Raw genomic sequence first — 12,760 nt, forward strand, 5'->3', positions numbered from 1 at the left:
GGGGAGATCCAATGTGATAGCAGACAAACTAAGCAGGGCAATATTGTTGCCACATGAGTGGTCCCTCAAGAAAGAGATTGTGGACAGGTTTTTCCACAAATGGGGCCAGCCTTGCTGCGACGTTTTTCCTAGTCACATCAACACAAAATGCAGAAGCTACTTTGCCCTGATTCCCCCTCCGGGACAAGCCCCAACGGACGCACTCGTACACGATTGGCCCCCGGGTCTCCTCTATGCATTTCCACCAATACCATTGATACCCAAGGTCCTACAGAAAGCAAAATCCCTGGGAAGGACCATCATTCTTATAGCCCCTCATTGGCCACGGCAGATTTGGTTCCCATTCCTTCAACCTCATCTCTTGGAGGATTCCTGGATTCAGGACCCAGTTCCAGACCTCCTGACACACCCGTCAGGTGAAGCTGACAGCTTGGCTGCTCCAGTTCACCTCATAGCCAGGCTTCATAACCTTTCCAATGAGACAAAACAGAGCCTTTTGTCTTCTCATAAGCCCTCCACTAGAAAATTATATCTTAGTAAGTGGAAGAGATTTTCCATATGAGCCTCTAAAAATAATATTGATCCTTACCTAGCCCCCATGACATCCATATTAGAATTCTTAACTATGATCTTTAACAAAGGAGCGGCAGCAGCAACAGTTCGAGTTCAGTTGGCTGCTATTTTTAATTTTCATCTTTGGGTTGACGGTTTAAATATGTCCCACAAGTTATTCAAAGCTTTTCTCAAGGGGACATTTCATATGAGACCACCTGTGAAAACTCCCTATTCTCCACGGAATCTAAATTTTATGCATTCACGTATAATTCTCCCTCCATTTAAACCAGCGTCATCTTGTGACCTCAAGTATTTGTCATGGAAAACCATTTTTCTGGTAGCTATTACTTCTGCCTGCTGAGTGTCAGAGCTTCAGGCTTTATCGATCAACCCTCCTTATTTGATTTTTCATGCTGACAGAGTATCACTTAGGACAAATCCTTCTTTTTTGCCCAAAGTTTGTTCGGAAGCCAATATTAACCAAGTTATTGAGTTACCATTTTTCTTCCCTAATCATTCCAACAAGTTAGAGTATATGCTGCACCAACTTGATGTTCACAGACAGCTCAGATTTTATTTGGATAGAACAAAAGATTTCAGTGGCTAAAACAGCTCTGTCTAAATGGTTGTCTGATTGTATCACCTTTGCGTATTCAGCTGCTAATATGCCCTTGTAACACAAGATTAAAGCTCACTCAGCCAGAGCAGTTTCTACATTCTCTGCATTTTCAGCCAAACTTCCCCTTGATAACATTTGTGCAGCAGCCACTTGGTCAAAACCTCATACCTTTATCACACATTACAAAGTTGATGAGACCTCCAGGGATAGAGCATCCTTTGGGTCCACTGTACTGAGAAATGTACTCCCGTGAGCCACCCGAGATTGATGGTGCTTGGGACGCTACCCATCGGTTAAGAATGAACAGCGAGATTGAACAACTTCACATTAAGAAGTTATGTACTCACCAGAGCATTCCATGTGAGTTGTTCATCTCGCCTTCATTCTTACGTCCCTCCCTCCTACCACTTCCTGGCTGATAGTTGACCTAGATGTTGGTTTCATCCTGGTTGCTCAAATTCTGCTTCCCTTCTCTAGGGAAGTAACTATTGTATATGGTTATAGTATACGCAGCAAACAAGATTTGAGGTAATTCACAATGCATCATGGGATAGGGGGCTTGGCTTCGAGCTACTGGAAGACCTTGAGCTTTGCATGTGGCCGTACCAGAGCCGAGGGTTCGGCTCCGAACCCATCAGTTAATGAATGCGAGATGAACAACTCACGTGGAACGTTATGGTGAGTACTACCTTGTTATTAATTTTTATGACAAAAATTATGCTTTTTCTGTGAAAGATTATTTAAAATCTAGGGAAAAGTGTTTAATGATCATCACGTGACTTTAAATTTAAATGGGAACATCACTTTTTTTGCTTTTATGGTAAACATTTTTAAAACTCATTTAAAACTACTCTTTCTGTGGTGAAAGTTGATATTTTTTTCTTTTGGGGCTGGAGTAAGTTTTTAAGTTCTTTTTATTGTGTGGTTTTACTGGAAAATTACTTTCTTATAACTTAACTTGTTTTATGACTACTACTGCCAGATTTCCCCAGGAATCCATTGTCTTTTTTTGGCTTAACCATGGAATAACCTACTGGTTCCTTGGTTTTTCCTTACTTCAGCCTCAAAAAGAACAAAATTATTAGACAGTCTTTGCTACACAGTAAACTACTAAATTGCCTCAAGCACAGATGGGTGACTCTGATGTGGTCATTACTGGTTGCTGAGACCATTTATCTTTTTCCCTGTCTCCTTCTGGTGTAGTCCTACAGCAACCATGGACTGGGGAATTACACAAATCCTATGCAACTGTTGGAATGTATTTGGCGGGCAGGGGAGAGCGACTGATCAAGTCCTGAGAGAAGTGGCAGGGAAAGCTACTCTGCTTAGCCAGACTGATAAGCCTCTCTTTAAGGAGTTCTTCTGGAACTATTTATTCAGAAATTCCAGTCAAACAAAAACTTAAAACATATTTTTTTTTTCGTCTCAGTAACTTGAGACCGAGCATAGCTCAGGATTTATTTTAGGCTCTTGACCCTTCTAGTCTAGCTATTTTTGATAAAAAGAGAAAGATTCTTCATTTTCTGTAAAGTTCAAGTTTTTGAACAACAAAATGAGTTTTTAGAGGCATATTCTGTTTTGTCTCCTTGGATTTCTAATTCAGATTCTGAGGAGAAAATGCCTTCAGCCAGTCCCTTTCGAATGATTGTTTTTCTGAAATGGTTTCCATATTGAATTAATTGTTTCAGTGGAAGAATAATGATATTCACAGTTACTGAAGAGATTTATTACAGCCAAAACTTCCAGAAACTAGTCCAATTCCTCCTGTTTATTTAGCATTGAAAGAGGTTTTTATCATAGCCTGTAACTTGCCTGACAAACCAGCCTGCTATCCCAAGAAAGCAGAGGGATTATATAAAGTTTCTCAGTCTTACATGTTTTTATATGCTCATTGCAAATCAGACCCAGCAGTGATTGTCTTAGAGAACCCAGTTGCTGCTAAATGTCAAGTTAACACAACGACCTTTCCTTCTGACAAGGATGGGAAAGCTGGTGATCGATTCTGGAAATAAGTCTATTCTTCTGCAACATTTGTTTTTAGAATTCTCAACTGTGAAGTGCATATTTTATAGCTTATGCTCGATTCTTTTGAGAATATGAGGTATATTATGTCATCTGTTTTTTTTTTTTTTTTTTTCTTATTCTAAGGAAAATCTGTTCTATCTCGTGTCTACCTATTGTTTGATACTCGCTTATGATTCTGCTGATGCCCCTTCCAGGACTGCTGCATCTGGAACTGTCATGAGGAGGTTTGCTTAGATACATACTCAAAACCTTTCAGATGTCATAAGTGTATACTAGGTTAATGACCACTGGGGTTTTTTTAAGCTTAGCCTTACATCCCAAATCTGACAAGTACTGGTATCGGTGGTGGTGTAGGCAAGGGCTTGGGAGGTGAAGCATTTGCAAGCACGGGCCTGGGAGATAAACCATTTACAGGCTGCTTGTGTCCATTAGGAACATGGGTGGGAAGCCAGGGGGTACATTTCTGGTTATCCGTGCAGGTGTCTAAGTTGCATTTAATTTGATTAGGGAGAAACCCTACTTCATGTGGATGGAGGAGCATATTCCAGATAAGGGGTAGTCTCTGGGATAAAAGTCAGAAGTGCAGAACCCGGTTAGACTGCAATGCAGTGGCAGCAGTCCATCCAACTGTGTGAATAGAACCCACAACCTTCTGCACCAAAGATGAGCATGCTGTGCCTGATGCACTACAGACACTGCCAAAGTTGAAATTTTGAATTCTGCCATGGAAGAGTGTTATGTTTTGGATCATCTGTTATATAGTTCCTTAAAAGTGTGATGAGAGAGGTAGGCTGATTCAAGGAATTTTTCAGATTTTGTAGCCTCCCTTTTCCAAGTTTACCTGCTTTTTAAAGTCAAAAATTCAGATTCAGTAGATCCTTGACATAACCTATTTTAACACACTCATTTGTACACAGTATTGTTGATTAAAAGACCATGATGTATGAGGAAGCGTATCAGGAGATACGCGAAAGCGCTCACCTTCAATAAACTTCATTTTATTTATTTTTATCAGTCATGGTGAGTCCGAAGTTTGTTTCATTCTCTCTCACCATGATGTATTTTCTGCTCTTTGAGTTTGGGTCATGGCTGAAAAGGGTGATCAGATTGTGAATAAATAAAATAACACACATACATCACTGTTTATATAAAGACTAGTTCCAGAATGGCCTTAGGGCATTTTTCAGTTATTTTAAAATATTTATCTCTCTGCAAGTACTTTTTGTAAGATAATCTAGTTGCACTGTATTCAGTATTCCATTACTGTTTGTTGCACATTGCTCAAGAAGGAATACTGTGGTCGGCCAGGTCTTAATTATAGGACACTTGTTTGTATTTTGCTGTTAATCTTAGAACTAAGTAAGAAAGCAGTCTCCTAGGAGAATGATGTAGTCAGTAAATTTTCTTTGTATGTTTTTGGTTAAATCTGTTAATGATATACAAGGAATGTATATTCTATAAAAAAGAAACTTTTTAATGTCCTTGATACTATAGTTTTCATTTTGCTTTTCAAATTTTTGTATTAAATGGTCTTTTAAAATGGAATGTGTGCTTTTCAGTCTCATTTTTGAAGTGGGGCCCAGACATTGATTAAACAGTGAGTTTTCATGGCACTTGAGTTCTAGCATGCCAATAATGCTATGAGCATGCATACAGTCCGGAACATTTTCCTCATTTCTAAAGGGTTATTTATTTTACTGTTATTTTCTTCTGTCAAAAAAAGAAGTAAACATAATAGGACAAGAATGGAAAAGACCAGTGATGTAGTGGTATAGTTAATTCATAAATTCTGTCTTTAAAGTGTGCTTGTTAGATGCTTTGTTTGTAAACATAAAATTAAGAGGAATATGTTGATACAGCATAGTTTGAGTTTTTTTATTTGGCAAATATTAATTGGAGATACTGTTGCAGTAGAATATGTTCATCATTAGCACTGCTTCAGTGGCATTCTGTGTCATCCACCAAGGTAACCCAGTACTTGCCAGCTTTCAAAAGCTCAAACTCCCTCCTCTCTCTCTCTCTTTTCTTGTGACAGTTGATTGACTAAACATATCCTGAGAGGGAAGCTTTCATCTGTCACAAGAAGTAAGTGATCATTCTTTTTCTGCCATCCCAAGATGAAAGTTCTCCGACTCTTCAGAGGTTCCAGTGCTGATTTTCTAAGCTTACTGCTCAGATGAGCCCTATTTGAGGACCCCTTCCTCTAATTTATTATATGTATGTGTGTGTTTAATATTTTATTACTGTCGATAATTATAGTAATGCTTGTGGGAATTTCTGCTTGTAACAGTGCTTATCTGGCTTCTGTGTTTGACAAATGTGTATTTTTTACTGCTGCTGTGGAAATTTTCAGTATTTTTCTCAGATGTGCAGTGTGTATGTGTGCTGTTAGACACTAGTAACTTTGGAACTCTTTTTTTATCTGAAGAAGTTTTAAACATTAAAATGAAAGTGCTCATTGTATTTCCAATGTATTTTTTGTATTTTCCACAATGTGGATTGGAACTTTGGTCAGAGTCTCTGCGGTAAACGCATTTTTATTTTTATTTCCTAGTTTATTTTGGTCCCTTGTGTCTTTTGGGGTGGTTGTGCATTATGGCCGCAGGAGGACTGACTAGTTCCCAACCTTTATTCCCTGAACCTGATGTAAATACTTTGCAGTGGTTGGTTGGAGACTTAACTTTGCTTGTCAAGCAGCTCTCACAGAAGTTTGACAACATTTCTTCTTTTCTTTCCCCTCTTCAACTGGAAAGGGGAAAGAACAGAGCCGAGGACTCCCTGTTAAAGCAATTTTTTTGCCTATTCATCGCTTTCCAACAGGAACACCTTGGCAAAACAAATCCAAGAGGAACAGCCTTCAAGGTCACCTAGGAGCCAGGTGACTACTGATATTCCTTGTTTGCAAGACTGAGAGCAAGGTGAGATTAGGTTTTCTCGTTTTTTTTTTTTTTTCAACCACCACATGATTTTTCCATGGATCACAAATTAATGACTTTGACCATAAAATCAATGCTTTTTTTGCTGAATGTGTTAAGGAAAACAGAGTACCCTGAGGGTTTACGCATTTGGCATTACCCAAATGGGGTGTCAGAGGTTTACCACTTTGTCAAGATTTGTTGAAACTGTTTGACTGACAGAGCTGTGAATATACATGCAGGTACTTATGACATATAACAAACATCTCAATGAAGAGCTGACAGCTGAATTACAGACCCTGGGCAACCTTATTACTCAGGATTTAACCTTCAAGCAGTTTAGATTTGACTATGCTCATATTTTTTAAAATATTGAAGTCCAGCTACTCACCATTAAGAACAGGAAAATAAACAGGTTGGCAAGGGACAGGTTGGCCTATCTCTACCACACTGCCTACCCTCTCTCCCCCTTTGTCACAAGATTGGGTGACAGACAAGGGTTACAGTGTGATGTTTTGGATGATCAACAGGAAATTACAGGCTGAGCTTTGTCTAATGATCCAACTGTATTCCATTTTGAGCAACCTCACCATCAAAACCACAGTGACCCTTTAGGTGTTCCACAGCCTCACTTCTTGGAACGTATAAAGGCAAAGCAATTCCACCACCATCACCAACATGGGTCTATATTAATTCGCCATAAAGTTATTTTCAGTGAACACCTATTCATCAAAAATCACTTCTACGATTTGCTGAATTTTCCATGGACAATGAAGTAGTTGGCCAACTACACAAATTTTGCTCATTTCCCCCACTGTAGTGTGATGTCAGAGTTGGTATATATAGTTGGGGTGTGTGGGGTGAAGCCCCTCCACTTTGGTGGGTTTGATTTAGTTAGTTGTGAGTTCTGTTGTGCTGTGGGGCAATTGTTTCATTGCCCTTGGAAAATTCAGAGAACTGCAGAAGTGATTTTTACTGAATAAGCCAAAAGAAGGAGAAGAAGATGATGTCAATGAATAGGCGTTCGCTAAAAATAGCTTTTAGTGAACTAATATAGACCTCATCACTACATAGAATGGACTCAACCACAGAAGTGTATAACATACTGGCACAACTCTAGATAAAAGGGCCCCCACCGGAAATAAGTGAAGATTTATTTGTTGAACTTTCTAATGGGAAAATGAAAATCATTACTAATAGAAGGGGTATTTTAAAGTGTATAACTATTTATGTTCTGTAGTCCTATCTTGACTTCATTCTTACATATGGGTTTGGAGCCTATTACAAAGCTCGAAGTCTCTAAGTTGGCTTGTGGCAAGGTAGGTATCCCATAATGCAGTAGTAAGAATCCCCAGATCTCATTAGCTGCTCTGAGTTCAGAAGTGCTCTCTTTCTTGGCCGTGACTAAGTTGGAATATTTTTTCTTATTCAGATATTTACAGTGTTCTTTTTGAATACAATAGTTTAGTACTTGTAGCTTACAGTTGTTACCTTGTAGTAGTTAGCTAGTGTGTTGTTTGAAGTTTATTGCAAATTGTTATTGCTATCTGTTGGCCATTGCTTCCGCAGGCCTCCCTAGTGGTATCCCTTCATTTTTTCTCTGTGTGCTAGTTGTTGCTAATCTTTCTTAGGCATAGGTCCATTTTAATTAAGACCTATTCTAGCCTTTGTCTGTTGCTTGCCTTTCTCTATCTCGCCTACCCCTCTGTTCAGGGCTAAGTTAGAGGACCTAGTCCTTTACTGCCGCTCTCCTGTGTGTGTTTTTTTCCAAAGCAGGGCTAGGCCTGTTTAAAGGACCTTGTCCTCTCTTCTTGTTATCTTTCTGAGTTTATAGTCTGTGATTGTTGTGAAAGTAGTAGTATGTCTAAGGAAACCAAGGACCATAAACCTTCAGGTTTCAAAAAGTGCATAAAATGTTCACAAAAAATGTCCCTGACTGACGGGCATAGCATTTGTGTTTATTGCTTGGGAGCCATACATTTACAGGAGATGTGTACTTTATGCCATTCTTTTAGTTCCCGGGTTCTCCAGGAAAGGAAGAATAAACTGATCTTAAAAGGTCTCCTTAAACCTTCTTTTGAGGAGGATTTAGCTAGCTCTTCCACTTCTCACTCTAGGTCTTTCTCTTCTAAAAAAAAAAAAAAAAAAAAAAAAAAGGTCAAGTCTGTTAAAAGACATTCTCCTACACAGACTGTCATATCAAGACCTCCAGAGAAAATTGACAAGCCTTCTACCTCTTTGTCTCCTCTGCCTTCGGAGCCGGTCGAGGTTATTGACATAGACCATTCAGCTTTGGCCCCAAGTTTTTTTTGAGCTGATAGTTGAAGTCATATCTCGGAACCAGTCAAGAGATTTATTACCAGTATCCTCGATACTCAGATCTCCAATTTTGCAGAGAATCTCGATCCCCTACCTTGTCTTCCAGATCCTCCAAGAGTCTTTCTGAGAAGGATGTTGAGAGAGTGGTGCTTAGACTTTTGAAGTCGTCGGCGCTAGCAAATTTGTTGTTGGCTCCAACCCAATCGGTTCCGTAGCCGTCTAAGGCCATATTACCTGCTTCTGTTCCTCCTCCGAACCATGTCGGTCTTTCGGAGCCAGAGCTATTGGTGCCATTTGTTGTGGAATTGCCAGATGTTTTTCATGTTTCACTGTTGCAGTCCTCACATATGGGTTATCTGGCTCCCGGTATCCCTCAGTCGGCCCGAATACCAGAGTCCTTGGTATTTGACGGCTGGCGCCAGTTGTAAAACTGATGTCAGAATGTCAGGTATAAAGGGTGGCAGCCGACACCATTCCTCAGTCATTCTTGCCTCGGAGCTTGAAGCAGATGCAGTTCGCACTAGTGCCGGTCGGCCGTTTACCTTCATTTTGCTTTCCGACTACTAAGTTGAAGACGCCTTCAGGTAAGTACCCCATTGGGCATCCTCTTTTCTTGCTTTAACGAATGTCAGATAAAGTTAATAACTGTCTTGCCTGTGGAAAACAGATTCTGCACCGTGATTTCCATTCCTATTGTATAACTTGTTTGGGCCTTGAGCACGATGTCCCAAACTGTGATCTCTGTGCTTCCTTTAACCTGCGTACCATATGCCGTAGAGCTAAGATTTTGTATAAGCATTTCGGAGTCTGGCTTAAGTTCGTTGGTATGATGTCTTCTGGTCTCCCGACTTCTGATATACCTAGGAAACGCAAAGACAAGGACCGCGACAGGCCTAGGGTTAAATCTGCCAACGGCGCACCAGGGAAATTGGTCGTCAGCACAGCAGTAGTCAGTGAGGCGCTTTCACACCCCCTGCAGTCCGCAGAGTTTCAGCTGCCAAGACCTTTACAGAGTCCTCCATTCCGCAGGCTGCTATTTCATCTTCAGACCCTCCGCCTGTCACTGCCTCAGATGGGTCCAGAGCCGCTTTGCAGGCACCGGCTTCTGACGCCTCTTCTTTTCGAAATGAGACCAGAACCAGACCGACTACCCTAGTTCAGACTTCTGCAGTTGCTAGGCCTCCCGAGTCCCTCCAGATTGCTAGTAAACCTTCCAGCCGCAAACCTACTCACAAACAGGCATCAGCCTCCCCTCCTGTGCCTCAGTCCCATTTGATAAAGATGGCTGTTGATCTTCTTTCCCTGATTGGAGCTCTCATCTCCCCCCTTTAAAGAGGACTAGGGAATTATCTCCTGATGTTTTGTCTGTCTCAGATTCTGAGATTTACAGTACGTCTGCTGGTGAAGGAGGACATTCTCAACTTTTTCCAGCTTTGAGGATTCTGATGCTGAGGACTCTATCCCTTCTGCCTCTCCTCAAGAAGATTTTTACTTTGGGGATACTTTGAATACCCTTAGGAAGCATTTTAAATGGGAATGTCAGGATTTTCCACAGTCTAAGAAAAGAATCAGAGTATTTTTGGATTTGCTTCAGCATAAACCTCTGGCCATACCTCCAGTTTGGAAGTTGTGGATGATGTTTTCATGGAAAATTCTTTAACTCCTAATTCTGTTCCTCCTGCCCCCAGACAACCGGATAGGTACTGTAGAGATCTGAAGTAGGAGATTTATTTGTCTGCAACCTGTGGGTTATGGATCCGATATCGGATCCGAACCGGCATGGTTTTCCAGCTATGGATCCGAGCTCTCAGCTCCTCCCCTCACCCATAATGCCCTGCTCTCCCTACATGACCTCAGATCTAGTTTGCCGCGCTGGTGACCAGATTGGTTTTCTTGAGCTCTACAGCTAAGTGGTTTTATTGAGATTTTCTAGTGCTAAATTTAACTTTTTTTTGACAGTTTTGTGTGAAAGTTTAGGTTCCCCTTTTTGTAGTTAAAGTTGTTTAGTTTTATTAATCTTTATATATTTAGTTTCCCTCCCCTCGCTGGTAGCGTAGTGTGTGTTTGGGCCTGTGTTGTGTGACTAGTTTACTTTTACTTTTTTAGATTAGTTTAAGTAAAAGCTAGGCTCTTAGGATGTCTGAACAACCTAAGGCTATTTTTTCGAAGTGCTCCGAGTGTGGCCATAAGCTTTCCCCTGCTGATGGCCACACTCGGTGCGTTCTTTGCCTTGGGGTTGAACACCTCACTTCTGGATGTTCCATTTGTGCAGGGTTCAACCCCAGGGCATTGAAGGAGCGGAGGTCTAAGCTGGTCCTGGCGGGACTTTTGCCCCCGGACTCGGCTCTGGCTTCCGCTCCTTCGGGGGGTACCATGTCTATGGTTCCCTCCTCTCTGGCTCCCCCTCCTCCTCCTCCTCCTGGGACTCCACCTCCCTGTAGTGGTTTGGAGGAGAGGGAAGCTAGAAAGAAGGACCGGAGGGAGAAGCACCATAAGCGGCGGGCCGAGACCTCTGTTTCGGCCCCGCCTACCAAGCGGGCTTCTCCTCCGGCCTCCTTGTCTGCTGGTTCTCCCCCTCCTCGGCTCCGGTCACCCGTGTGCTTTTCACCGGGACCTGAGGAGGAGGAGACCCAATCTCCGTCGAGGCTATCCAGGAGGCACTCAAGGCCTACCTCGGTAGCCTCGTCGAGATCGACTTATAGTTTATCGGACACTGATCTGGACCGGATGATGAGAAGGTTCATCCAGGCCCAGATGCAGATGGGAGTGCTCTTGCCTCCCCCCCCTTCTTTAAACCTATAGCTCCTTCTCCGACCCGCTACCCGGGTTCGGAGCAGTTGGAGCCGAGCAGCCGAGCTGGGCGTGGGTCGGCGCCGATAGTACTCGGTACTTCGGATCCGACCCTGCCCTCGAGTACTTTGGATCCGACCTCTCGGAGCCTGGATCCGAGCTTCGGATCCAGGGGGATCAGTGCTCCTTCGGCGCCGTCTGTGTCGGAGCGCACTGTCCCCTCGGATCCGAGCGCTTCGGCGCCGGCTCCGATCCACTCTTCGGATCCCAGGGGGAGCCGATTGTCGGATCCTTTGGTCGAGGTCAGCTCCCCCTCGGCTTTTGATGTAGTGGAGAGGGCCCTGTTGAGGGTTTCCGGACCCCCGGCACTTGCTTCGGCTCCGTCCCGCGCTCCATCTGCACTGGGCCAGGCTTCCACCATCCGGCCATTGGGACAGCCCACTCCTTTGCCCCAAGTTGTTCCTTTGGAACAGGTCACTGTTTGCGAGGAGTCATCTGACAGCCCCCCCGGAGGATGCCCCCCGCAAGCATACGTGCAAAAGGAGGCACATAGACTCCCCCGAGTCTCTCACTGAAGACACGGACTTGGAGGAAGGGGAAGGCTCCCCAAGATCACCCCCTGAGGATGTCTCCTTTGGAGACATCATGGAAATGCTCCACATAAGGGGGGGGTGGTCTGCCCCCAAGTCTTCCTCGGACGAGTCCGTGTTCTTGGAGGCATTTGAAGCGGGCCCGTCTACCTCTTGGGTGTCCCCTCCTGCCGACCCCCTGGTGGACCTCATTACCACCAGGGCGTGGAAGGAACCGGACACCGTGGAGCCAATCCCAAAAAGGCCCGACCGTATACTCAGTCCCCCAGCTGACCGTGCCCATTGGAGTAAGGGGCCTCCGGTAGATGCCATGTTGACGGTGGCTGCCACCAAGAGGGAACTTGCTCAGGAGAGTCCCTCAGTCCATCCCCCGAGCAAGGAGTCTCGGATGATGGACCGCTTGGGGAAGCGGATGTTTAGTTCAGCGACCTTCTCAGTAAGGGCGCTGAACTACCTGGCACATGTGATTAGGATGCGGTGCGATCTTATCAAAGAATACGCTGCATCCCCCCCAGAGTCCATGTCGGAGGAAGACAAAGTGTTGCACTCCACCCGTATGGCCACTCTCCGGTCCGTCACTAATACCTCTATGCGGTTACTGTCCCATGCTACGGAAGGTGCCGCTAGAGCCGCAGGGGCAGGCCTAGTTACCAGACGTCAGGCCTGGCTCCGTCATTGTGATTTCACGGAGCCCTTCAAGGCGTCATTTGCGAACGCCCCCTTCGATGGTTCTGCCCTCTTTGGCAAAACTGTTCGTGATACCTTGACCCAGAGCGAAAAGGACAGGAAGACGCTGTCTGCCGTCAGAATCCGCTTCTCTGTGCCCCAGAGGCCCTATTCTAGGAACCAAAAGGGCCTGAAGAAGATGTGGTTCCGGAAGTCGCAGCAATCCCAACCCGCTCCGGCAACCAGTCCTTCCGTGGCAAAGGAGGACAGGGAGGATGCCG

Source organism: Protopterus annectens, chromosome 15.part0, assembly GCF_019279795.1.
Source record: "Protopterus annectens isolate FY-2018-M chromosome 15.part0, PAN1.0, whole genome shotgun sequence".
Classification (NCBI taxonomy): Eukaryota; Metazoa; Chordata; order Ceratodontiformes; family Protopteridae; genus Protopterus; species Protopterus annectens.